Source organism: Pezoporus wallicus, unplaced genomic scaffold, assembly GCF_028554395.1.
Source record: "Pezoporus wallicus isolate ANWC-B61680 ecotype Strahan unplaced genomic scaffold, APGP_CSIRO_Pwel_v1 contig_13885, whole genome shotgun sequence".
Taxonomy (NCBI): Eukaryota; Metazoa; Chordata; class Aves; order Psittaciformes; family Psittacidae; genus Pezoporus; species Pezoporus wallicus.
Genome location: NW_026635188.1, coordinates 145,914 through 152,880, shown reverse-complemented (window position 1 = coordinate 152,880; position 6,967 = coordinate 145,914).

The window sequence follows — 6,967 nt, the reverse complement described above, 5'->3', positions numbered from 1 at the left end:
GAGGTGTAGTTAGGAGACCTCTCTGCAATCAGACAGGGAGGTTTAAAAATAGATCCTATTTAAGCCGGGTGCAAATATGTTTTCAGCCCTGTAGTTCAGAAAAGCGTTGTCAAACCAGTCATGCTGTGATGAGTCAGTATCCCCTTTCTGCCAGGGGTTATACCTCAGCAAGCTTTAAGAGCCCTCCAAACAGAGGTATGGGATAGTCTGCTACCCCTCTTCCCCACAGGTTCACAACCTGAATTCTGAATAAGGTTAAATCCTAAAATATGAAGTTTAATATCACCCTTTTCAAAGTTTCCATGCTTTTAATTATAACCATCCACTCTTCCCCTCTATAATTAATCTTCCTATCCACACATGTGACTTGTTTAGTTATTGACCTTGAAGCCTAAGAGGTATCACTAAAGGATGGGAAAGAAAACAGCAAAACAGCAAAAAAAGACTTCAATCTCAACCAGTAGGCAGGAAACAGGACTCACTGGGCATGCTATTTTAGCTGGTAGATCAAAATCAACCAACCAAAACCCAATAAAAACAAAATATCCCTAACACACTGTAATTGAAGTAAGTGTTGCAAGGGCTACTATTGAAAGATTTTTAGCTAGAATACATATAACTGTATGTTACATGTATCAGCCACATCACCTGGTGCACATCCTCCCTGGTCCAGGAACATAAATAGACTAATAATTTCATTTTGCAAGCAGAATGGCAACAAAAAAAGACACACTGAATAGAAAGTATTCAAACTGTCAGTGCCTGCCTTTTTTACTCATCTCTTCTACCATTGCTGAACAGGCAATTTAAAACCCCACACCACAGATTAATCTAGAGTCCTGTGAAACACACTAGGAATCCAATTTCAGTCCAGTTGTTATTGCATTATTTGTTGCTAACAGTATACCTGCTCGATTCAATACAGCAATCAAATAAACCACTGTGCAATACAGAGGACTGTAAGAAGTGAGTGAGGCATGTTACAAAATAGCAGTATTCCATTTCCTAAACTTCCAGTCTACAGTCCACACCAGATTCCCAGTTGGTCTTTATCAGTATAGCTCTAATGACCCATTAGGCCAATTTAGACTGCTGCAGATCTGGCTGTTAGCGTTTACAATCTCTAGCATTAAGAAGTCAATGAAAAAGCACAGACAGTACTATTGATTAACTGAATGAACAGTCAGCTGATCTGCACTTTATCCAGGCTCAGGATACATCTAATTTACACTGGATATGCTCATGTCTTTAAAAATAATAATTAGTTTAGCTATTTCATACTGACACTACATAAATACAGCATTTCATACTAATTTCCTGGCATGTAATTGGATACTATCCTTAACCTCCATCTAACTTGATATGCTGAGGAAAATTCAAATGAAAAAAGAGTCTTATAAAAGGGGGAAGCAAGGACAGGTGGCCTGGGAAGAGTACAGGGTTGTTGTCCGGGAAGCTGGGGACCAAGTAAGGAAAGCTAAGCCCAGTTAGAATTAAACTTGGCTAGGGATGTTAAGGATAACAGGAAGGGATTCTGCAGGTACGTAGCGAATAAAAACCAGACTAGGGACAATGTAGGCCCCCTCTGAAAACTATCAGGAGAACAAGCTACACAGGATTTGGAGAAGGCTGAGGTTCTGAATGACTTCTTTGTCTCGGTCTTCACTGGCAAAGGCTCTGACCACACCACCCAAGTCTTGAAAGGCAGAAGCAGAGACTGTGAGAATGAAGACCTTGGGCCCACTGAGGAGAGGATCTGGTTCGAGATCATCTTAAAAACCTGAACGTGCACAAGTCCATGGGTCCTGATAAAATCCATCCGTGTGTCCTGAAGGAGCTGGCAAATGAAGAGGCTAAGCCACTGGCCATCATATTTCAAAAATTATGGCAGTCAGGTGAAGGTCCCGATGACTGGAAAAAGGGAAATATTTTCAAGAAGGGGAAAACAGATGACCCAGGGAATTACAGACCAATCAGTCTCACCTCTGTGCCTGGCAAAATTTTGGAGCAGATTCTCCTGGAAGGCATACTAAGGCACATGAAAAAACAACAAGGTGGTTGGTGACAGCCAGCATGGCTTCACTAAGGGGAAATCCTGCCTGACCAATTTGGTGGCCTTCTATGATGGGGCTACAGAACTGATGGACAGGGGTAGAACAGTTGATGTCATCTACCTGGGCTTCTGCAGAGCATTTGGCACTTGTCCCACAAGACATCCTTGTCTCTAGATTGGAGAGACATCAATTTGATGGATGGACCACTCTGTGGATAAAGAACTGGTTGGATGGCCAGATGCAAAGAGTTGTAGTCAATGGCTCAATGTCCAGCTGGAGACCAGTAACGAGTGGTGTCCCTCAGGGATCAGTGTTGGGACCGGTCTTGATCAGCATCCTTGTGGCTGACATGGACAGTGGGATTGAGTGCGCCCTCAGCAAGTTTACTGATGACACCAAGCTGTGTGGTTCGGTTGATACCCTGGAGGGAAGAAATGCCATCCAGAGGGACCTTGACACACTTGTGAGGTGGGCTCATGCCAACCTCATGAAGTTTAACCATGATGAGTGGAAGGTCCTACACCTGGGTCGCAGCAATCCCAGGCACAGCTACAGGTTGAGCAGAGAAGAAATTGAGAACAGCCCTGCGGAAAAGGATTTGGGGGTGTTGGTTGATGAGAAAATGAACATGAGCTGGCAGTGTGTGCTCACAGCCCAGAAAGCTAACTGTATCCTGGGCTGCATCAAAAGGAGCATGACCAGCAGGTCAAAGGAGGTGATCCTGCCCCTCTGCTCTTGTGAGACCTCACTTGGAGTATTGTGCGCAGTTCTGGTGTCCTCAACATAAAAAGGACATGGAACTGTTGGAACAAGTCCAGAGAAGGGCCCCGAGGATGATCAGGGGACTGGAGCACCTCTCATATGAAGATAGGCTGAGAATGTTGAGGCTGCTCAGCCTGGAGAAGAGAAGGCTGCATGGAGACCTCAGAGCAGCCTTCCAGTATCTGAAGGGTGGCTATAGTGATGCTGGGGAGGGACTGCTTATTAGGGACTGTAGTGATAGGACAAGGGGTAACGGGTTAAAACTTAAACAGGGGAAGTTTAGATTGGATATAAGGAAGAAGCTCTTTACTGTGAGGGTGGTGAGGCACTGGAATAGGTTGCCCAGGGAGGCTGTGAATGCTCCATCCCTGGCTTTGTTCAAGGCCAGGTTGGACAAAGCCTTAGGTGCATGGTTTAGTGTGAGGTGTCCCTGCCTATGGCATGGGGGCTGGAACTAGATGATCTTAAGGTCCTTTCCAACCCTAACTATTCTATGATTCTAAGTCATTTCAGCTGTTTTCATCCCCCCTCCCCCCTTCAATGTTAACTTTGATGCAGTAAAATTTACAAATTAGTAAATATACTTTAAGGACTTTCCAAAGGATTTGAACATTGAGTGTTTTCAGTCTTCAATGTGCCAAAAAAAGCCATGTTTTCTCTGAACATCATGTCAATGACTGCAGTCCACCTAGAGTGACTGTTTTGGCTTTAAGGTGACACTTCCACAGTCAAAACACTGTTATACTCAATAATCCCACAGCTGGTGATACTAGGAAAGCTGGTATATATTGGTAAAGCTGACACAGTGCATTGGTGCTTCCAGCACAAATCCTTTCATGCTTTTTCCGAGTTCTCTTTTAACTTCCATGCACCTTTTTGTTCTGGGTAGAGATTGCCCTTATTACTCAGGCAGGAATATGACAGACCAAATTGCCTTCACATCCTCTTTCCCTCTACTCTCTAGCTGTATGGCAGCCTGAGAATTTATTAATTCAAGACTTTTGCAAGGATTTGCTCAAGACGGCCCTGTTTTGATCCAGCTGTGAGAGGACATGAGTGGCTTGTATGAAAGGAGACCCTTTGCTTTAGGCCATTAAGCAATTCTTTGATAAAGAGGCATTGCTAGACAGCATCTCAGTTCAACATTTTCACTCCACGGCCAAACAATGAAAGCTGTTCCATTCTGCTATTTTTGCAGTTATTCAAGAAGACTGTCAAAGCTCTGCCTTTATCAGTGTCTTTTTTTTTTTAATCCTTTCTGCCATTCTTCCAGTTATAGACATACACATTAATTTAGGAACTTGTCAAATTTTGAGTAACTGAAAACTTTCAAAGCATAAAATCCTCGTTACTTCTTTTAGGAGTGGTTGTACTAGGGAAAAAAAAAAAAAAAGGAAAAAAAAAATCAATCCAAAAAGCTGCCTGCAATTATCTAAAAGCAGACTGGATTAGATAAAAGACCTAAATTTTCATATTTAACTTCATTTAAGGAGCTTTTTCACAACCTTAGCCTCCCTGTTAGATGCCGAACCTTCATCCTGCTGGGACATAATTAAAGCTGTGGAGCACATGGAGCCAAAGTTCTCAGGCCCCCCATCCCTCCAATACACAGTTGTAACCCAGAGAGTGTTGTGGAAGACAAACTGAGTGCTAAGCTTTAGTGGAAATCACTTCATCACTCAACTATCAATTCTGCAAAAAAGGAAGATATTAATACACTTTCTCCCATTAAAAGTCCCCAGGTAGAAAAGTGACACACAGGAACTAAGCACCTCTGAATTTTTAGGTGACTTAGTATCCGGTGCAAGTAAACACTAGGCCAACAGCTTAACAATATCCTTGTTAACTGATGCTTTTCACAGAACAAGGTTATCCCTCTCCCCCACTAGAGCCACCTTGCTGCATTACCACCCTTCACCCCACAAACCCGCATGCCATGTGCAGCCAGACAGCCCCTCAGTAATACTGCCAGATCAGTAAGCTGGACACAGCCACATGGCAGCTGCAGAGCCTGTACTGCCTTGCAGGCAAGACAGTGGCTCCAGATGGTGTCATGAGGAATTCATTCTCCTCTCCCACCCCAGTAACTTTATCACTGATCAGCCAGGTCCCATGTACAACACAAGAGGCCTTTTTGCAGAAGTTTGATTTTGTGCTGTGTTTCACAATCACAGTAAAGATGTTTAGTATTTTAAAAAGAAAGTATCAAAATAATTTCATGGCAAATTATTTCTCACCTATGACAAACACCTAGTTGTGGTTTAAACCCTAGCCAGACAGCTTTGTCACTCAGTCCCAGTGAGTGGTGCCACGCTGGAAGCAATTGAGGCCCGTCCCATTTCCCCCCCCCCCCCCCCAGGCTCTCCCCTTCCCTGCTCTTGAAGGGATGGGGAGGGGAATCGAAAGAATGCAACTCCCACAGGTGGAGACAAGAACAGTCCAGAAACCAATGTACAACACAAATCACCACCGCTACCACCAACAACAGCAATGATAAGAGAAAATAACAAGGGAAGAGAATACAATACCACCCACTGAGAAATGAGTCCGACCCAGAAGCCCGTGTCCTTCTGGGTAACTCCCAGTAACTCCTGGGCACGACGTGCTGTGGTATGGAATACCTCTTTGGCTAGCTTGGGTCAGGTGTCCTGTCTCTGCTTCCTCCCGGCTTCCCCTCCTCCCTGGCAGAGCATGAGCCTCAAAAAGTCCTTGGTCAGGGTAAACATTACTTGGCAACAACTGAAAACATCGGTATTATCAGCAGTGTTCCCAGGCTGAAAATCAAAACAGTGCTGCACCAGCTACCAAGAAGGAGAAAACTTGACTGCTACTGGTAAACCCAGGACAATAATCTTCTGTTATCAGCAACCACACTGATATATAATGAAGAATAAAAACCTCCTATCAGGGGGCATGTTTTGAAATCTAAACATATTCATCAAAAATTTAAATTTGCAGGAAGCTCCTAAATCTGTTCCCCCAACTGGCAATCAGCCATTTCATACATTATGTTACCGACCGACATACTTTAATTAGGTCTAATTCACACATTATAATCACTGTCTAAATAATTTCTGATGCACTTCTTATGAAAGACCTTTGCATCTTTATTAAAAAGCAGTTGCTTTAATCTTGCAGAATTCACTAATACAACAAAAATCTCATGTCATGAATTATGGCATATCTGCCTTCCAACTGAGCACTTGGGTTTTTTGAAAGCCACCTGCAAACTAGTAGCCAATAGCTAAAGTATTAAAATCTCTCTTCATTGAATACAATAAAGAAAAAAGGAAGAAATAATACATTTACTGTAAGGACTGGTATTTTCATTTTTTTTAAATACACTTCAACACGATGCAGAAACTAATCTTGGTTCTTTCGAAAAATCCTCTGAGCATACACTTCTACCTTTCTGTTCCCAAAGACATTTGAAACTCTGACTTGTAGGAGTCTGTCTATCGCTGGGAGTCAGTGATATCTAGGCTCTTCCATATGAGACAGACAGCCTGGGAGTGCTTAACTACAATACGCAGTATCACTGATTCTGAAAAGGCAGGAATTTAAAATTGAAATTAAAGATTAACACCCTTTACAATAGCGACACAGGCGTTGGTATTATTAAAGTTCAGATCTCATTACTATACATTCTTCAACATCCGTACCTGATTTCTTCGCATTGTTCCAGGCAGATTTAATACAGTCCAGTTATAATATGCGGAGTTTTATGAATTTGCTGCATCTGATAGGTGTCGTGGTTTAAGCCCAGCTGGTAACTCAGAACCACACAGCAGCTCGCTCACTCCCCACCTCCCCCCCTCTTCTTCCTTCCCCACTCCCAGAGGAATGGGAGGAGTATAGAAAGAATGTAACTCCCACGGGTTGAGATAAGAACAGTTTAGTAACTAAGGTATAACACAAACTACTACTGCTGCCACCAGTAATGATAATGATAAGGGAAATAACAAGGGAAGAGAATACAACCACTTACCACCCACCGATACCCAGCCCGATCCGAGCAGTGACCTAGCCCTTCCGGGTAACTGCCCCCCGTTCATATGCTGAGCATGACATGCTGTGGTATAGAATACCCCTTTGGTTAGTTTGGGTCAGATGTCCTGTCTCTGCTTCCTGCTGGCTTCTCCTCCTCCCTA